The sequence below is a fragment of the Orcinus orca genome, chromosome 8 (assembly GCF_937001465.1).
Source record: "Orcinus orca chromosome 8, mOrcOrc1.1, whole genome shotgun sequence".
Lineage (NCBI taxonomy): Eukaryota > Metazoa > Chordata > Mammalia > Artiodactyla > Delphinidae > Orcinus > Orcinus orca.
Genome location: NC_064566.1, coordinates 101042882 through 101064758, shown reverse-complemented (window position 1 = coordinate 101064758; position 21877 = coordinate 101042882). Strand labels below are relative to the sequence as shown.

General features: G+C 37.0%; 1 long non-coding RNA gene across 1 annotated transcript in view; it reads left to right on the top strand.

The window, feature by feature from the left end:
* Positions 1-21335, top strand: part of LOC125965101 (uncharacterized) — a 150241-nt gene extending 128906 nt beyond the window's left edge. The window contains exon 4 of the long non-coding RNA XR_007478604.1: positions 15543-21335. This is a non-coding gene — a long non-coding RNA (uncharacterized LOC125965101). The remainder of the gene's footprint in view (positions 1-15542) is intronic.
* The last annotated feature ends 542 nt before the right edge of the window (positions 21336-21877 follow it).

The window sequence follows — 21877 nt, the reverse complement described above, 5'->3', positions numbered from 1 at the left end:
TTTCTATACTTCTGAGAGTATACTTAATTTATATAGCACTTGTTTGTTTTTAAGTCAATTAAATGGAGTTCTTTACAAATTAATTTTAGCAATATCATTCAGAGGTAGAAAATACAACACATCTGCAATAGAGAGAGAGAGAGAGAGAGAGAGAGAGAGATACATAGATAGGTAGATAGATATAGACACATAAAGATTAGACAGATAAAGAAACCTTATAGTTTTCATTTTTAAAATTTAGCCATGAGATGGTTATAATAATATAAAACTCACTAGTTTACAAAACAACAGTTTGAATAAGTTAGGTTTACCTGACTAGATTTGGGACATGGTAGTTTATATTTTTTAAAAGCCTCTCCCCTCCACCCCTCTTCTTCTCTGATGAGTATGGGTTGTATTTTAGCTGTTTCCTGGGGTGTTTACATTTTAAAGACATGGTGAGATTTACATTTCAAAGGACAGAAAAAGAATGAAAGTTTTTTCCCAGGAGTTTTGAGGTATATTTCTCTATTATCAGAAGTTTAGGATAATTACTATTTAAATTTTTCCTTCATTTTAGAACAATTCTGTTCCAATGTCCTGATATTTTATAATATCTACAAGCATTTTGAGGTGAATAGGGGAGCTTTGGGGGATAGTAACTTTTTCTAGAGCTACATTTCTGTTTTTGCAAAGGATTTTAAGATAAGGACAGTTGCTTTTCATTTCTCAAATAACTGGGTTGCCGCCTAAATGGTATCAAGGGGCTGATCCTCCCATCCAACTACATTATCTTCAATTTATTTCTTTATGTCAGGGAGAGTGTCAACTAAGATGGAAATCAAAAGTTTTATATGTTCTGGATTTAGAGCTGTTTGTCTGCAATGTTTTAGTAAATCATTTCACAAAGACTTGAAGCCAGTATGCCTTTTGTTAAGTCTGTATAAAGCATTTTAACAAAGGCGTTCTTTCTGAGTTCACAATTCAAACTTGAGCCAATTCACCTTAGGGGAAAAAAGCCTCAACTATTGCTTCTGTCAGGCCCTGAGTATTAGCCTTCAGCTGATCATTTGTAGGCAGGCCTAGAAGAAATTCTGGTCATCTGTATCCTCTGTGTGGTGTGGGCTTTCCTCAGGGAGCTGTCTCACTTGTCTGTTAACTACAGTGTAATCATGAGTAGGAAGAACACCCACTAGCAGCTAATCAAGGTCCCTGTGACCAAGGTTGTGAATGGCCACTGATCTTTCTAGGTTTCTCTCTGAATTTGATAGGATCTTCTGAAAGTGGAGGTAAAGGGTCATTAAAATTTTAAAAATCTGCTGCTGTCCAGGTGGTGCTGCTTTGGGTGGGAATCTAGCATACGTCCACAAAAGACATTGTATAGGAAGGCCTTAAGTTGGCAGAGCCTGCTTACAGAGCTCTGGAAAGTGGAGGAGTTGTAGGGACAACAGAGTAAGCCCTACCGCCTATCTTGGGTGCTTCTGCTAAATTCAATTCCTGAATTTTAGTATTTACATGAGTAACCTGTATACCCCAGGCCTGGAGATTAGGCCAGAGCACTCTCATAAATCTTGTAAAGAAAGGGAAGTCAAAATAGGCAGCTGAGTGTTTGAGGGATTTTCTGTGGAAGGAGGGGGAATTTGGGAGTTAAGGGGTTTTGCTGAGATGATGGGGCTGGACTTCAAGAAGAGGAATTTAGTTTTTGGTTCTAAGTCTAATTTCTGTTCCTTCATCTTATTAAGGGACTCTCTTATTAAGGGCCAGTATAGTCCTTTGTGTCTTTTAAAAATTTGGTCTTTCCATAGGTACCAAATAAGAAAATTTTTTAGAATGAAAGCTAAAAATCTATTTTTTTAATTCAAATATAGCCAATTCAAAGTATCCATGGGAATTCCCTGGTGGTCTAGTGGTTAGGACTTGGCGCTTTCACTGCCAGGGCGCACATTCGATCCTGTTTGGGGAACCAAGATCCTGCAAGATGTGTGGCGCAGCCAAAAAAACAGAACACAAAGCATCCATGATCTGGCCATTGACAAGTAGGATCTTACATTAATCTCAATAGTAACTCAAACCAATAAGCCTTTTTTATGGCTTAAACAAAGATGCAAAAGGTGTCACAAAGGAGGTAAGATGCAGCAAGTATCCCAGAGGAGGATGCAAATAGATCCCACATACCACAACTAAGAGTTCGCATGCTGCAACTAAAGATCCTGCATGCCACAACTAAAAAAGATCCTGCATTCCACAATGAAGATCAAAGATCCTTCATGCTGCAAGTAAGACCTGGCACAGCCAAATAAATATTTTACAAAGTAAATCAAATAAAAAAGACTGTTACAAGAGACAAAGAAGGACACTACATAATGATCAAGGGATCAATCCAAGAAATTGATATAACAATTGTGAATATATATGCACCCAACATAGGAGCAACTAAATACATAAGGCAAATATTAACAAACATAATAGGAGAAATTGACAGTAACACAATAACAGTAGTGGAATTTATCACTCACTCTACATCAATGGACAGATCATACAGAAAATCAATAAGGAAACAACACATTAGACAAGATGAACTTAATTGATATATATAGAGCATTCCATCTGAAAGCAGAATACACATTCTTTTCAAGTGCACATGGAATAATCTCCAGGATAGAGCAGATGCTAGGCCACAGAACAAGCCTCAGTAAATTTAAGAAAATTGAAATGATATCAAGCATCTTTTCTCACCACAACATTGTGAGATTAGAAATAAACTACAAGGAAAAAACACCACAAACGTGGGGACTAAACAATATGCTATACATCACTGAGGAAATCAAAAACTAACTAGGGACAAATGAAAATCAAAACATCACAATCCAAAACCTATGGGACACAGCAAAAGTAGTTCTAAGAGGAAAGTTTATAGTCCTACAGCTTATCTCAGGAAACAAAAATCATAAATAACCCAACTTTACACCTAAAGGAACTAGAAAAAGAAGAACAAACAAAACCCAAAGTTAGTGGAAGAAAAGAAATCATAACTAACACAGCAGAAATAAATGGCTTTTAAAAATGGAAAATATCAAACAAAATCTGGTTCTTTGAAAAGGTAAACAAAATTGATAAACATTTAGCCAGACTCATAAAGCAAAGGGAGAAGGCCCAAATCAATAAAATCAGAAATTATAAAGGAGAAGTTAAAACCAACATCATGGAAATGCAGATGATCATAAGGGACTACTGTGAACAACCATATGCCAATAAAATGGACAACTTAGAAGAAATGAACAAATTTTTAGAAAGGTACAATTTCCCAATAATGAACCAGGAGGAAATAGAAAATATGAACAGACCAATTACCAGTAATGAAATTGAATCAGTAATTTAAAAACTCCCAACAAACAAAAGTCCAGGACCAGATGACTTCACAGCTGAATTCTACCAAATATTTAGAGAATAGTTAACATGTATCCTTCTCAAAATATTCCAAGCACTGCAGAGGAAGAAATACTTCCAAATTCATACTATGAGGCCACCATCACCCTGATACCAAAACCAGACAAAAATATCACACTCACACACACACAAAGGAAATTATGGGCCAATATCTCTGATGAACATAAATGCAAATATCCTCCATGAGATAGCAAACCAAACCCAACAATACACTAAAAGAATCATACACAATGATCAAGTGGGGATTATCTGAGGAATGCAAGGATTTTTCCATATCTTCAAATTAATCAATGTATATACCACATTCAAAAATTGAAAAATAAAAACCATATGATCATATCAATAGATACAGAAAAAGCTTTTGACAAAATCCTACATCTATTTATGATGAAAACTCTCCAGAAAGTGGGTATAGAGGGAACATACCTCACCATAATGAAGGCTATGTATGAAAAGCCCACAGCTAACATAATACTCAATGACAAAAAGATGAAAGCATTTCCTCTAAGATCAGGAACAAGACAAGGATGTCCACATTCACCTTTTATTCAACACATTAGAATCCTAGTCACAGCAATCAGACCAGAAATGGTAATAAAGGGTATCCAAATTGGCGAGGATGTAGAAAAACTGTCACAGTTTCTAGATGACATGATATCATGCACAGAAAATCCTAAAGAAGATACAAAACTCAACTAGAACTCATTAATGAATTTGGTAAAGTTTCAGGATACAAAATTAATATACAAATTAATTAAAATCTGTTGCATTTCTGTACACTAACAATGAACTATCACAAAGAGAAATTAAGGAAATAATCCCATCTACTGTCACATCAAAAAGAATAAAATACCTAGGGATACACCTACCTGAGGATGTAAAAGACCTGTAGTCAGAGCACTGTAAGGCAGTAACAAAAGAAGTTGAAGACAGCACAAACAGATGGAGAGATATACTCTGTTCTTGAATTCGAAGAATCAATATTGTCAAAATGACTGTACCACCTAAGGCAATCTACAGATTCAATGCAATCCCCATCAAATTACCAATGACATTTTTCACAGAACTAAAACAATTTTAAAATTTGTATGGAAACACAAAAGACCCCAATTAGCTAAAACAGTCTTGATAAAGAAGAACAGAGCTGAAGAATCACAGTTCCAGGCTTCAGACTATACTAAAAAAACTAAAGTAATCAAAACAGTATGGTACTGGCTCAAAAAACAGACCCATATATTAATGAAACAGGATAGAGAGCTCAGAAATAAACACACACACTTATGGTCAATTAATCTATGACAAAGGAAACAAGAATAAACAATGGAGAAAAGCAGTCTCTTCAATAAGTGGTGCTGGGAAAATCAGAGAGCTGCATGTAAATGATGTAATTAGAACATTCTCCAACACCACATACAAAAATAAACTCAAAATGGATTAAAGACCTAAATGTAAGACCAGAAACCATAAAACTCTTAGAACATAGGCAGAACAATCATTGACATAAATTGTAGCAATATTTTTGGATCTGTCTCTTCAAGGAGGGGAAATAAAAGCAAAAATAAACAAATGGACCTAATTGAAAGGTTTTGCATGGCAAATGAAACCACTGACAAAACAATAATAAAAGCTACTGAATTATGGAAAATTTTTCAAATGATATGACCATTAAGGGGTTAATATTCAACATTTATAAACAGCTCATATGTCAACAGTTTTTTATAAAGTTTAAAAAATGGGCAGAAGAACTGAATAGATATTTTTCCAAAGAGGAAATTCATATGGCCAACAGGCACATGAAAAGATACTCAAAATCACTATTCACCAGGGAAATGGAAATCAAAACCACAATGAGATATGATCTCACACTTGTCAGAATGGCTATCATCAAAAAGAATACAAATAACTTTTTTTTCTGGTTCCAGATGGTAGAGTAGAAGAATGTGTGCTCACTCCTTCGTGCAAGAGCACCAGAATCACAACTAACTGCTGAACAATCATCAACAGGAAGACACTGGAATTAACCAAAAAAGATACCCCACATCCAAAGACAAAGGAGAAGCCACAATGAGACGGTAGGAGGGGCGCAATCATAATAAAATCAATTCCCATGACTGCTGGGCGGGTGACTCACAAACTGGAGAACACTTATAGCACAGAAGTCCACCCATTGGAGTGAAGGTTCTGAGCTACACATCAGGCTTCCCAACCTGGGGGTCCGGCAACGGGAGGAGGAATTCCTAGAGAATCAGACTTTGAAAGCGAATGGGATTTGATTGCAGGACTTTGACAGCACTGGGGGAAACAGAGACTACACTCTTGGAGGGCACACACAAAGTAGTGTGCGCATCAGGACCCAGGGAAAGGAGCAGTGACCCCATAGGAGACTGAACCAGACATACCTGCTAGTGTTCAGGGTCTCCTGCAGTGGCGGGGGTGGCTGTGGCTTACCATGAGGACAAGGACACTGAGGACAAGGACACTGGGCAGCAGTTCTGGGAAGTACTCCTGGGCGTGAGCCCTCCCAGAGTCTGTCAGTAACCCCACCAAAGAGCTGGATAGGCTCCAATGTTGGGTTGCCTCAGGCCAAACAACAAACAGGGAGGGGACCCAGCCCCACCGAGCAGCAGAAAAGTGGATTAAAGTTTTACTGAGATCTGCACACAACCAGTCCCTCCCATCAGAAACTTACACAAGCCTCTTATATAGCCTCATCCACCAGAGGGCAGACAGAAGAAGCAAGAAGAACTACAATCCTACAGACTGTGGACAAAAGCCACAATCACAGAAAGAGACAAGATGAAAAGGCATAGGGCTATGTACCAGATGAAGGAACAAGGTAAAACCCCAGAAAAACAACTAAATGAAGTGGAGATAGGCAACCTTCCAGAAAAAGAATTCAGAATCATGATAGTGAAGATGATCCAGGACCTCAGAAAAAGAATGGAGGCATACATCGATAAGATGCAAGAAATGTTAAACAAAGACCTAGAAGAATTAAAGAACAAACAAACAGAGATGAATACAATAACTGAAATGAAAAATACACTAGAAGGAATCAATAGCAGAATAACTGAGGCAGAAGAACAGATAAGTGACCTAGAGGACAGAATGGTAGAATTCACTGCCGTGGAACAGAAGAAAAAGGAATGAAAAGAAATGAAGACAGCCTAAGAGACCTCTGGGACAACATGAAACGCTACAACATTCACATTATAGGGGTCCCAGAAGGAGAAGAGAGAGAGAAATAACCTGAGAAAATATTTGAAGAGATTATAGTAGAAAATTCCCTAACATGGGAAAGGAAATAGCCACCCAAGTCCAGGAAGTGCAGAGACTTGCAGGCAGGATAAACCCAAGAAGAAACATGCCGAGACACATAGTAATCAAATTGACAAAAATTAAAGACAAAGAAAAATTATTGAAAGTACAAAGGAAAAATGACAAATAAGATACAAGGGAACTCCCATAAGGTTAACAGCTGATTTCTCAGCAGAAGCTCTACAAGCCAGAAGGGAGTGGCATGATATATTTAAAGTGATGAAAGGGAAGAACCTACAACCAAGATTACTCTACCCGGCAAGGATCTCATTCAGACTCGATGGAGAAATCAAAAGCTTTACAGACAAGCAAAAGCTAAGAGAATTCAGCACCACCAAACCAGCTCTACAACAAATGCTAAAGGAACTTTTCTAAGTGGGTAACACAAGAGAACATAAGGACCTACAAAAACAAACCCAAAACAATTAAGAAAATAGTAATAGGAATGTACATATCGATAATTACCTTAAACGTGAATGGATTAAATGATCCAACCAAAAGACACAGGCTCGCTGAATGGATACAAAAACAAGACCCATATATATGCTGTCTACAGACCCACTTCAGACCTAGGGACACATACAGACTGAAAGTGAGGGGATGGAAAAAGATGTTCCATGCAAAATGAAAGCAAAAGAAAGCTGGAGTAGCAATACCGATATCAGATAAACTAGACTTTAAAATAAAAAATGCTACAAGAGACAAGGAAGGACAATACATAATGATCAAGGGATCAATCCAAGAAGAAGGTATAACAATTATAAATATATATGCACCCAACATAGGAGCACCTCAATACATAAGGCAACTGCTAACAGCTCTAAAAGAGGAAATCAACAGTAAAACATTTATACTGGGGGACTTTAACACCTCACTTACACCACTGGACAGATCATCCAAACAGAAAATTAACAACAAAACACAAGCTTTAAATGACAAAATAGACCAGATGGATTTAATTGATATTTATAGGACATTGCATCCAAAAACAGCATATTACACTTTCTTCTCAAGTGCACACGGAACATTCTCCAGGATAGATCACATCTTGGGTCACAAATCAAGCCTCAGTAAATTTAAGAAAATTGATATCATAGCAAGAATCTCTTCTGACCACAGTGCTATGAGATTAGAAATCAATTACATGGAAAAAAACGTAGAAAACACAAACACATGGAGGCTACACAATACGTTACTAAATAACCAAGAGTTTACTGAAGAAATCAAAGAGGACATCAAAAAATACCTAGAGACAAATGACAATGAAAACACAATGATCCAAAAACTATGTGATGCAGCAAAAGCAGTTCTAAAATGGAAGTTTATAGGAATACAATCCTACCTCAAGAATCTCAAATAAACAATCTAAACTTACACCTAAAGGAACTAGAGAAAGAAGAACAAACAAAATCCAAAGTTAGTAGAAGGAAAGAAATCAGCAAGATCAGAGCAGAAATAAATGAAATACAAACAAAGAAAACAATAGCAAAGATCAATAAAACTAAAAGCTAGTTCTTTGAAAAGATAAACAAAATTGATAAACCATTAGACAGACTCATCAAGAAAAAGAGGGAGAGGACTCAAATCAATAAAATTAGAAATGAAAAGGAGAAGTTACAACAGACACTGCAGAAATACAAAACATCATAAGAGACTACTACAAGCAACTCTATTTCAATAAAATGGACAATGGGAAGAAATGGACAAATTCTTAGAAACGAATAACCTTCCAAGACTGAGCCAGGAAGAAATACAAAATATGAACAGACCAATCACAAGCACTGAAATTGAAAATGTGATTAAAAATCTTCCAACAAACCAAATCCCAGGACCAGATGGCTTCACAGGCAAATTCTATCAAACATTTAGAGAAGAGCTAACACCCATCCTTCTCAAACCCTTCCAAACAATTGCAGAGGAAGGAACACTCCCAAACTCATTCTATGAGGCCACATCACCCTAATACCAAAACCAGACAAAGATACTACAAAATAAGAAAATTACAGACCAACATCACTGATGAATATCGATGCAAAAATCCTCAACAAAATACTAGCAAACAAAATCCAACAATACATTAAAAGGATCATACACTATGATCAAGTGGGATCTATCCAAGGGATGCAAGGATTCTTCAGTATATGCAAATCAATCAATGTGATACACCATACTAGCAAATTGAATAATAAAAACCATATGATCATCTCAATAGATGCAGAAAAAGCTCTTGACAAAATTCAACATCGATTTATGATAAAAACTCTCCAGAAAGTGGTCATAGAGGGAACCTACCTCAACATAATAAAGGCCATATATGACAGTCCCACAGCAAACATCATTCTCAATGGTGAAAAACTGAAAGCATTTCCTCTAAGATCAGGAACAAGATAAGGATATCCACTCTCACCATTATTATTCAACATAGTTTTGGAAGTCCTATCCATGGCAATCAGAGAAGAAAAAGAAATAAAAGCAATACAAATGGGAAAAGAAGAAGTAAAACTGTCACTGTTTGCAGATGACATGATACTATACATAGAGAATCCTAAAGATGCCACCAGAAAACAACTAGAGCCAGTCAATGAATTTGGTAAAGTTGCAGGATACAAAGTTAATGCACAGAAATCTCTTGCATTCCTATACACTAATGATGAAAAATCTGAAAGAGAAAGTAAGGAAATACTCCCATTTACCATTACAACAAAAAGAATAAAATACCTAGGAATAAGCCTACCTAGGGAGACAAAAGACCTGTATGCAGAAAACTATAAGAAACTGATGAAAGAAATTAAAGATGATACAAACAGATGGATAGATATACCATGTACTTGGATTGGAAGAATCAATATTGTGAAAATGACTATACTACCCAAAGCAATCTACAGATTCAATGCAACCCCTATCAAATTACCAATGGCATTTTTTTACAGAACTAGAACAAAAAAATCTTAAAATTTGTATGGAGACACAAAGACTCTGAATAGCCAAAGTAATCTTGAGGGAAAAAAATGTAGCTGGAAGAATCAGACTCCTTACTACAAAGCTACAGTAATCAAGACAATATGGTACTGGCACAAAATCAGAAGTATAAATCAATGGAACAGGATAGAAAGCCCAGAGATAAACCCACACACCTATGGTCAACTAATCTGACAAAGGAGGCAAGGATATACAATGGAGAAAAGACAGCCTCCTCAATAAGTGTTGCTAGGAAAATTGGACAGCTACATATAAAAGAATGACATTAGAACACTTCCTAACACCATACACAGAAATAAACTCAAAATGGGTTAGAGACTTACATGCATGACCAAACACTATAAAACTCTTAGAGGAAAACATAGGAAGAACACTCTTTGACATAAATCACAGCAAGATCTTTTTTGACCCACCTCCTAGAGTAATGGAAATAAAAACAGAAACAAACAAATGGGACCTAATGAAACTTAAAGGCTTTTGCACAACAAAGGAAACTATAAAGAAGACGAAAAGTCAGCCCTCAGAGTGGAAGAAATTATTTGCAAACAAAGTAACGGACAAAGGATTAATCTCCAAAACATATAAACAGTTCATGCAGCTCAATATTAAAGAAACAAACAACCCAATCCAAAAATGGGCAGAAGACCTAAATAGACATTTCTCCAAGGAAGACATACAGATGGCCAAGAAGCACATGAAAAGTTGCTCAACATCACTAATTATTAGAGAAATGCAAATCAAAAGTACAATGAGGTATCACCTCACATCAGTTGGAATGGGCGTCATCAGAAAATCTACAAACAGTAAATGCTGGAGAGGGTGTGGAGAAAAGGGAACCCTCTTGCACTGTTGGTGGGAATGTAAATTGATACAGCCACTATGGAGAACAGTATGGAGGTTTCCTTAAAAAACTAAAAATAGAACTACCATATGACTCAGCAATCCCACTACTGCACATATACCCCAAGAAAACCATAATTCAAAAAGAGTCATGTACCACAGTGGTCATTGCAACAGTATTTACAACAGCCATGTCATGGAAGCCACCTAAATGCCCATCAACAGACAAATGGATAAAGAAGAAGTGGTACATATATACAATGGAATATTACTCAGCCATAAAAAGGAACGAAATTGGGTCATTTGTAGAGCCATGGATGGACTTAGAGACTGTCATACAAAGTGAAGTAAATCAGAAAGAGAAAAACAAATATAGTATATTAACGTATATATGTGGAACCTAGAAAAATGGTACAGATGAACTGGTTTGCAGGGCAGAAATAGAGACACAGATGTAGAGAACAAACGTATGGACACCAAGGGGGAAAGTGGCAGGGTGGTGGTGGTGGGTTGAATTGGGAGATTGGGATTGACATGTCTACACTAATATGTATAAAATAGATAACTAATAAGAACCTGCTTTATAAAAAATAAATAAAATTCTAAAATTCAAAAAAAAAACTAAAAAAAAAAGAAAAGAATACAAATAACAAATGTTGGTGAGGATATGGGGAAAAGGGAACTCTGATACACTGTTGATGGGAATACAAATTGGTGCAGCCCCTGTGGAAAACAGTATGGAGTTTCCTCAAAGAGCTAAAAATAGAACTACCATAAGACCCAGATATTCCACTCCTGGATATATATACATACATATATCTGAAGAAAAATAAAACACTAATTCTAAAACATACATGCACCACAATGTTCATAGCTTCATTATTTACAATTGCCAAGATATGGAAGCAACCTAAGGGTACATCAGCAGATGAATGGGTAAAGAAGATATGGTATAAGTATACAATGGACTACTACTCAGTGATAGAAAAGAATAAAAATTTTCCATTTGCAGCAACATGGACAGACTTGGAGGGTATTATGCTTAGTAAAATAAGTTGGAGAAAGACAAACACTGTATGACATCACTTATATGTGGAATCTAAAAAATACAATGAACTAGTGAATAAAACAGAAGAGACTCACAGATATAGAGAAGGAACTAGTGGTCACCAGTGGGGAGAGGGAAGGGGGCAGGAGCAATATAGGGGGTTAAGAAGTACAAACTATTATATATAAAATAAGCTACAAGGATATACTGTACAACATGGGGAATATAGCCAATATTTTATAATAACTATAAATGGAGTATAACCTTTAAAAATTGTGAACCAGTATATTGTACATCTGTAACATAATATTGTACAACTATACTTCAATAAAAAATAAATTTAAAAAAATTTTAAGATAAAAGGATGAAAGGAAATCCTCATTCTTTTTTTTTTTTTTTTAATATATATATGCACATGAACAGGTTTAGGTAAGGCTTGGGTCTCTTGGAGTCAAAGCAATTCCTGAAAGGGATGTGCCACTGAGTTGAGGCTTATGTGATGCTTTACAGAGTACCTCACTGCTTGAAAATTTTCTTGAGGTTGGTGGGTAATCTAGTGTCAATCTAACCCATTCTATGACCCACTTTTTCTAATATGGGAGTCTTTGAGCTAGGAAGTGAGCACTTTAAAGTGCTGTTAAATGCTCAACCCATGCTCACCAATTTTGTAGCTTCCAAGATGTCCCTTATTAACAGCCTTTGCCTCAACCACATTAACCCACAGCAAAGTCTGTCTAGACAGATGCCAATCTGGTGAGAACCGTGAACTCAGCAGTCTGCGGGGCCTGCTCAAACAGCAGTCTTATAGGGTCTATGCCTGCGTTCTAGCCTATGGTTTTCCTCCTTATGACAAATGATACAACAGAGACAAAGAAAAACAGTTTATCTCTGGGAGGAAACAGATCAATAAAACCCAAGAGTAACAAATTTTTACCAAACTCACTATACCCAAGGAACTATTTCCACAAATATTTTCTCCTGTTAATCTAAATTTAGGAAAGGGAAGTAAGAAAAAGGACTCTCACCACCCTTGCTCCCACTGGACCTTTCAGGCAGAGATCTGGGAGACTGACTTGGTAAGAATTTATTCCTTGTGCTGATTTTTTTGTCAGAGGTCCCAGGATCTCTCAGCTGCAGCAGCCTCAAAGGAAGCAGTGTCCAGCCAGTGAAGTTAATCCCTTCAAGGTCACTAAATATATGGGGGGAGGGGAGGAGTTCTTCTACCCTTCTAACTTCTTTTGGCTGATCTATTAATTAAATAAACATAAGACAGATTAACAAGAGAAAAACAAATTTGATTTTATATGTACAGAGCCTCACATAGACATAAGAAGTTCCAATACTGCCAGGCAATTGAGGCCTATATGCCGTCAGGAGCTAAAGAGAAGGGATAGCAATCTGGAGCTTCAAAGGGAAGGAAGACAATTCTCAGGAAGAGGAGAAGAACATGTTTTGTAGACAAATGTTTTTTATGACAATCAGGAACAACAGCACACAGAGAGGCATCTGAACGAACAGGCCCTGCCAAACTCACCCCAGCCCACCACCTACCCATAATGCTCTTTGTCGTTATCTCTGGTGATAGCTGCCTTCCTGAGCCAGGCCCTCTATCTAAATTCTTTTAGGTGGTTAAGGGGGAGTTTAAAAGCTCTTCCTAAGTCTTTTGGGCCTTGATTGTCTTCGGTTCAAAATAATCTGTATGCCAGAGTGCCACATTTTGGGGTGTTGTATTCTGCTCCCTTTCACAGACCTCTCTTACCCAGTGAGAATCTGTGATGGTCTTTCCCTGCATGCCATGGCCATGGTTTTGCCATGTTTTACCTTCTGTAGTCTGTTATGACAGCAGTCAGTGTTTATTTTCTTTTCCCAAATAATCAGACTTTGATGTTCAGCCTGCAATCCCTCAAAATCTGGGGGGCTGGGGAGGGGGGAAGAGGGGGGTGGTAAACACTATGAAATGGGAGCTGGGAGGGTCCTCTGTTCTGGATTCTTTGTAGAGAGAAACAGGAAGAAGCTCCAACGGACTGAATCCCTCAGGGCTGAGGTAATCGGCAGGGCCCACCCCCCTCCTTCTACATGAGCTCCTCAGGAACTACACAATTGGAGAATAGAAGAATCATCTGAGTAAAAGAAAATCATTTCTTCTTAGTTTGTTTATGAAGGCCAGGATATGGCTCCAAATAGGCCTCTAAAAAGGCCAAAACATGTTTTTAAAGGTCCAATTCCAACTTAAGGACAGGTTGATTAAATGGGTGGTAGTGGTAGGTATGAGTAGACATACAGTCTAGCTCATTTATGGCAGAGCACAAAGGAAAGAGGTAGCCTCCATAAAAACAGATTAAAGCATAAAATTATAAGAGTGGATTAGCTAAGCTTTTAACAAGTATTAAAAAAACAAGTGAGAACTTGAGTGTCACTTTGAAATGAATGAGGGCCTCAGACCCAAGTATATTTTGCACTTAGTTGTGTGCAAGGAAAATCAAAATGGAATTGTTATTGCTAGGAGGGCTTTCCAAAAATGGAGCCTGGAGGGCACTGAGGAAGTGTGACATTTGCACGTCTCAGCCTGGGTGGAATCTGACTCTTTGACCATTTATTGTTCTGACAAAGGCATCCAGAACATCAGTATACTTATGGACACTTCATCTGAAACGACTTGTGACAGCCGTCCCTCAAGGACAAATATTTCCTTCCTCTGTCAGAGCATAGCCTCGTGGCTTTTGCCTTTGTAAGCCCCTGAGTCTTTCTCTTCCCTGGAACGCTCTTTCAGTTCTACCTGAATCTATGTCTCCTGAATTGCAATTCTTAAGACCCCAGATAAATTCTTTTCTTATTTGCAGCCTTCTGCATTTGTTGTTGTTATTGTTGACAATTGCAACCTCTATTCCAGAGATGTCTAGCCAGTGCTAATGAGAGAGATTGGGGGCAGAGCAAGAGAGAGCATGGAGCCTCACCCTCCACCCCACAGCCTTGTAGACTTGCAAACCCTCATCAGCAGCTTCTGAAAGCAGTAAGCCTCACTTACTTTCCTTGGGCACTTTTTGCTCTGAAGCAAATGTCTTAAATTACTGAAGGAGGGACAGAAAATCCTATTGATTTAAGGGCACAGAGGAATTCATATGGTGGCTGGAATAAGAATAGGAAAAAACGAAAAACTTTACATCTTTGAGATGGTCAAAAACTATCACCGAAGACTAACCACAGAACAAAGCACAAAGCAGGGTCAGGAATATACTAAAAAAGCCCTGCCTCTGAGGCCCAGGCATAAGAAGATAGCCTAAGATTGCAGCTGAACCAGGGTAACAGAGAATTCTTAGGTTGTAAGCACAAGCTTAGCACCAAATAACAAGCAGCAGCATTATAATGCTGAGAGAGGAGTGATGGGGGTAGAATATACCACCCCAAAATATGCCTTTTTAGCATAAGGATTATTTTAGGATGGTTATTTTTAAGAAACAGCAAGCAAAGGAGAAGCTCAGAAAACTGAATTAAAGTTACACTTTTGTAAGAGACATTTACATTTATAAGGGAAACCTCCATTTGTAAGGGCATCTCCCTCCCTGTACCAGGAATAAGAGGGTGACTAAATCTCTAACAACTCTTGTCAATGGAGAAGGCAATGACTTAAATCTGCATAACAACCTTACCCTTGTTTACTATGTAACATCCTGGTAACATCCCGTAACTCATTTTCCCCCACCCCCAAATATTCTTTTGTCTTTAGCTGGGGATGGTGTTTACATGGAGATGGTGGTGACTTGAGTCACTTTGGGGAATTACTTGCTTTTCCTGGGTATCTCTCATGTATATAGGAGGTATGCATGCTATTAAACTTCTGTTTGCTTTTCTCCTGTTAATGTGTCTTTTATTACAGGAGGGTCTTAGCCAAGAACCTAGAAGGTAAAAGGAAAATTATTGTTCCTCCCCACAGGAGTATAAGCTTGGAGAGGGACCTCATCTATTGTGCAGGAATGCAAGGAAGTGTAAACGCTGAGTGGGGAGCATGAACACAAAGAAGAACACTCCAGCAACCCTGACACCCGCCTAAGCATGAGAATACAACAACCCATCACTGGAGGAATTTGAAGCCTGTGGCACATAGAAAGTAATGGTAGCAACAAGAAAAAGTAACCTGTCACAATTCCTGACTAGACGGACTCAAAAAAAGAAGCATGTCCATTTCCAGGTTTCAGTACTATTTATCTCATTCTCTACTAACACTAAAATGTCAAGCATTTGATAAAGAGTTACAAAAACAAAAAGGGAAAACAACCCACTGTCAAGAAATAAAATAATCATTTACTGATTAACAATGGCTTAGATATAGAAAACATTAACCAGGGACATTAAAATAATTATAGTTAATAGGTTAAATGAGTGAGTGGAAAAGTTAGACAACATGCATGAATAGATGAAGAATTTGAAAGGAGAAATAAAATCTAAGTCAAATGGAGATGCTAGAAATAAAATTACACAATATCAGAGGTAAAGAATTACTGTGATGTGCTCAAGTACTTCACTGGTGGTCCAGTGGTTAAGAATCTGCCTTCCAATGCAGGGTATGTGGGTTCAATCCCTGGTTGGGGAACTAAGATCCCACATGCCGTGGGGCAATTAAGCCCACATGCCACAACTAGAGAGCCCACATGCCACAAGTACAGAACCCACGTGACACAACTAGAGAAGCCTGCATGCCACAACGAAGAGCCCGCATGCTGCAACTAAGACGTGATGCAGCCAAAAATGTAAATTAAATAAATAATTGTTTTTTTAATTACTGTGATGGGCTCATAAATAGACTCAATACAGCTAAGGAAATAATCAGTAAACTTGAAGATTGAGAAAGAGAAATTATTCAGATTGATGCATGAAGAGACATCATTTTCATCATCACCATCTTAAGAAGGAGGAGGAGGAGGAGAAGGAGAAGTAGTAGTAGTTAAGTTTTATTTGTGTTAGTTTTATTTGGGACAAAATGAGGACTATAGCCCAGGAGACAGCATTTCAGATAACTCTGAGAAACTGCTCCAAAGAAGTAGGGAAGAGGTCAGCATATATGTGATTTTGGTGAAGGGGGAGTATATGCAATCAAGTGCATATTTTTTTGCATAAGGTCGCCGCTAGTCATGAGGAGCAGATGTCACCACGAAGGATTTTACTGCTTTTCTAGATATGAGGAGACACAGGAATTGGGCTCATAAAATCTTCTCACAAAAATATCTATCTAAAGACCTGTTCTGCCAGTTTTTCCCAGAGCACAGAGTGCCTCATTCCTGCTTGCCACCCTGAAATCCTTTCAGGAGTTATTGAAGGTCAGCAGCTGCAGCAACTCATAATTTAATCTGTGTAGAGGTAGATGTCAGGTTCCAATTTGTAGTTGGCACCCAAAAAGAGAAGAAAGAGAAAATGAGACAGAATATGTACCTAAAGACATAATAGCCAGCACTTCCTTGGTGACGCAGTGGTTAAGAATCTGCCTGCCAATGCAGGGGACATGGGTTCGAGCCCTGGTCCAGGAAGATCTCACATGCTGCAGAGCAACTAAGCCCATGCACCACAACTACTGAGCCCGCACTCTAGAGCCCACAAGCCACAACTACTGAGCCCATGTGCCACAAATACTGATGCCCACATGCCTAGAGCCCATGCTCCGCAACAAAGAGAAACCACCATAATGAGAAGCACGTGCACCACAGCAGAGTAGGCCCCACTCTCTGCAACTAGAGAAAGCCTGTGCGTAACAATGAAGACCCAATGCAGCCAAAAATAAATAATTAATTAATTTTTTAAAAGACATAATAGCAAAGATTTTCCCAAAATAATAAAAAAAAATCAAAACACAGATCCAAGAAGCTGAAAGAATCTCAAACAGAATGAATACCGAAAACACCACTATGTTCATCATCTTAAACTAACTGCTTAAAACAAAAGATAAAGAGAAAATCTTGACATCAAGAGAAAAAGAAAGAAACTTTTCAAGTATTTTAATTCTTACTTATTTTAAGGTAAGCTGTGATAAATTAAAGATTTATACCAAAAGATCAAGAACAACCACTACAAATATTCCAGAAAAGGGGCATAACTAATAAGCCAATAATGGAAATAAAACCTTACCATAAAAAATACATAATCCAAAGTAAGGCACAAAAATGCCTGTATGCTTCTATGGGAAAATAGCAAAAAACAAACAGTATGATAAATTTTAATCCAATCATATTAATAATTGCATTAAATATAAATAGAATAACACCCTTCAATTAAAAGCAGAGATAGTCAAATTATGTTACAAACCAACACCAAATATGTGCTGTACTCAAAAAACACACAAAGATATAAATAGATTAAAAGTAAAGGGATGGGAGAAGACATATACGCAATCATTAATCCAAAGAAAGCTGCAGTGGCTGTATTATTGTCAGATAAGATAGATTTCAGGATAATGAATACTACCATGGAAAAATAGGTTAATTATTCAACAAGTCAATCCACCAACAAGACTTTAAAATCCTAAATGTTTTCTGCACTAACAACAGAATTTCAAAATGTACAAAGCAAAACCCAATAAAATTGAAAAGAGAAATAGATTCATAATAATAATTACAGATTCACAAACACATGGAGGCTAAACAATATGCTACTAAATAACCAAGATCACTGAAGAAATCAAAGAGGAAATAAAAAAATACCTAGAGACAAACGACAGTGAAAACATGACAATCCAAAACTTATGGGATGCAGCAAAATCATTTCTAAGAGAGAAGTTTATAACAATACAATCCTACCTCAAGAAACAAGAAACATCTCAAATAAACAATCAAAACTTACACCTGAAGGAACTAGAGAAAGAAGAACAAACAAAACCCAAAGTTAGCAGAAGGGAAGAAATCATAAAGATCAGAGCAGAAACAAATGAAATAGAAACAAAGAAAACAATAGCAAAGATCAATAAAACTAAAAGCTGGTTCTTTGAGAAGATAAAATTGATAATCCATTAGCCAGACTCATCAAGAAAAAGAGGGAGAGGACTCAAATCAATAAAATTAGAAATGAAAAAGGAGAAGTTACAATGGATACCACAGAAATACAAAACATCATAAGAGACTCTATGCCAATAAATGGACAACCTGGAAGAAATGGACAAATTTTAGAAAGGTATAACCTTCCAAGACTGAACCAGGAAGAAATGGAAAATATGAACAGACTAATCACAACTAATGAAATAAAAACTGTAATTAAAAATCTTCTAACAAACAAAAGTCCAGGACTAGATGGCTTCACAGGTGAACTCTATCAAACATTAGAGAAGAGTTAACACCCATCCATCTCAAACTCTTCCAAAAAATTTAGGAGGAAGGAACACTCCCAAACTCATTCTACAAGGCCACCATCAACCTGATACCAAAACCAGACAAAGGTATCACAAAAAAAGAAAATTACAGAACAATATCACTGATGAATATAGATGCAAAAGTCCTCAACAAAATATTAGCAAACAGAATCCAACAACACATTAAAAGGATCATACACCATGATTGAGTGAGATTTATTCCAGGGATGCAAGGATTCTTCAATATACACAAATCAATGTGATACACCATATTAACAAATTGAAGAAGAAAAACCATATGATCATCTCAATAGATGCAGAAAAAAGCTTTTGACAAAATTCAACACCCATTTATGGTAAAAACTCTCCAGAAAGTGGGCACAGAGGGAACCTACCTCAACATAATAAAGGCCATATATGACAAACCCACAACAAACATCATGATCAATAGTGAAAAACTAAAGCATTTCCTCTAAGATCATGAGCAAGACAAGGACGTCCATTCTCGCCACTATTATTCAACATAGTTTTGGAAGTCATAGCAATGGCAACCAGAGAAGAAAACGAAATAAAAGGAATACAAACTGGAAAAGAAGAAGTAAAACTGTCACTTAGCAGATGACATAATACTATACATAGAGAATCCTAAAGATGCCACCAGAAAACTAATCAGAGCTAATTAATGAATTTGGTAAATTTGCAGGATACAAAATTAATGCACAGATATCTCTTACATTCCTATACACTAACAATGAAAGATCAGAAAGAGAAATTAAGGAAATCTCATTCACCATTGCAACAAGAAAAACAAAATACCTAGGAATAAATCTACCTAAGGAGGTAAAAGACCTGTATTCAGAAAACTATAAGACGCTGATGAAAGAAATTAAAGATGACACAGATTGAAAGATATACCATGTTCTTGGGTTGGAATAATCAATACTGTAGAAATGACTATACTATCCAAAGCAATCTACAGATTCAATGCAATCCCTATCAAATTACCAATGGCATTTTTTACAGAACTAGAACAAAAACACTTAAAATTTGTATGGAGACAAAAAAGACCCTGAATAGCCAAAGCAATCTTGAGGGAAAAAAATGTAGCTGGAAAAATCAGACTCCCTGACTTTGGACTATACTACAAAGCTACAGTAATCAAGACAATATGGTACTGGCACAAAAACAGAAGTAAAAATCAATGGAATAGGATAGAAAGCCCAGAGATAAACCCACACACCTATGGTCAACTAATCTCTGACAAAGGAGGCAAGGATATACGATGGAGAAAAGACAGCCTCTTCAATAAGTGGTGCTGGGAAAACTGGACAGCCACTTGTAAAAGAATGACATTAAAACACTTCCTAACACCATACACAGAAATAAACTCAAAATGGGTTAGAGACTTAAATGTAAGACCAAACACTATAAAACTCTTAGAGGAAAACATAGGAAGAACACTCTTTGACATAAATCACTGCAAGATCTTTTTTGACCCACCTCCTAAAGTAATAGAAATAAAAACAAAACAAACAAATGGGACCTAATGAAACTTCAAGGCTTTTGCACAACAAAGGAAACTATAAAGACGAAAGTCAGCCCTCAGAGTGGAAGAAAATATTTGCAAACAAATCAACGGACAAAGGATTAATCTCCAAAATATACAAGCAGCTCATGGAGCTCAATATCAAAAAAACAAACAACCTAATCCAAAAATGGGCAGAAGACCTAAATAGACATTTCTCCAAAGAAGATATACAGATTGCCAACAAACACATGAAAGGATGCTCAACATCACCAATCATTAGAGAAATTCAAGTCAAAACTACAATGAGGTATCACCTCACACAGGTCAGAATGGCCATCCTCAAAAAATCTATAAGAAATAAATTCTGGAGAGTGTGTGGAGAAAAGGGAACCCTCTTGCTCTGTTGGTGGGAATGTAAATTGATACAGCCACTATGGAGAACAGTATGGAGGTTCCTTAAAAAATAAAAATAGAATTACCATATGACCCAGCAGTCTCACTACTGGGCATATACCCAGAGAAAATCATAATTCAAAAAGACACATGCACCCCTAATTTTCATTGCAGCACTATTTACAATTGCCAGGTCATGGAAGCAACCTAAATGCTCATCGACAGTCAAATGGATAAAGAAGAACTGGTACATATATACAACGGAATATTAGCCATAAAAAGGAATGAAATTGGGTCATTTGTAGAGACGTGGATGCATCTAGAGACTGTCATACAGAGTGAAGTAAGTCAGAAAGAGAAAAACAAATACACTATATTAACGTATATATATGGAACCTAGAAAGATAGTACAGATGAACCAGTTTGCAGGGCAGAAATAGAGACACACGTGTAGAGAACAAATGTATGGACACCAAGGGGGGTAAGTGGCAGGGGGTGGTGGTGGTGGTGGTGGTGGTGGTGGTGGTGGTGTGATGAATTGGGAGATTTGGATTGACATATATACACTAATATGTCTAAAATAGATAACTACTAAGAACCTGCTGTATAAAAAAATAAAATTCAAAAAGAAATAGTTACAGATTTTGTTTTCTTATTTTTTTGGCAATTCCATGCAGCATGTGGGATTTTAGTTCCCCAACCAGGGATTGAACCTGTGCCCCCTGCATTGGAAGCACAGAGTCTTAACTACTGGACTGCCAGGGAAGTCCCTTTTTAATTTTTATTTTATATTGGATTATAGTTAATTTACAATGTTGTGTTAGTTTCAGATGTACAGCAAAGTGGTTCAATTATACATATATCAATACATTTATCTTTATTTTTCAGATTCTTTTCCCATTTAGGTTATTACAGAATATTGAGATGAGTTCCCTGTGCTATACAGTAGGTCCTTGTTGATTACTTTATACATAGTAGTGTGTATATGTTAATTCCCAACTCCTAATTTATCCCTCCC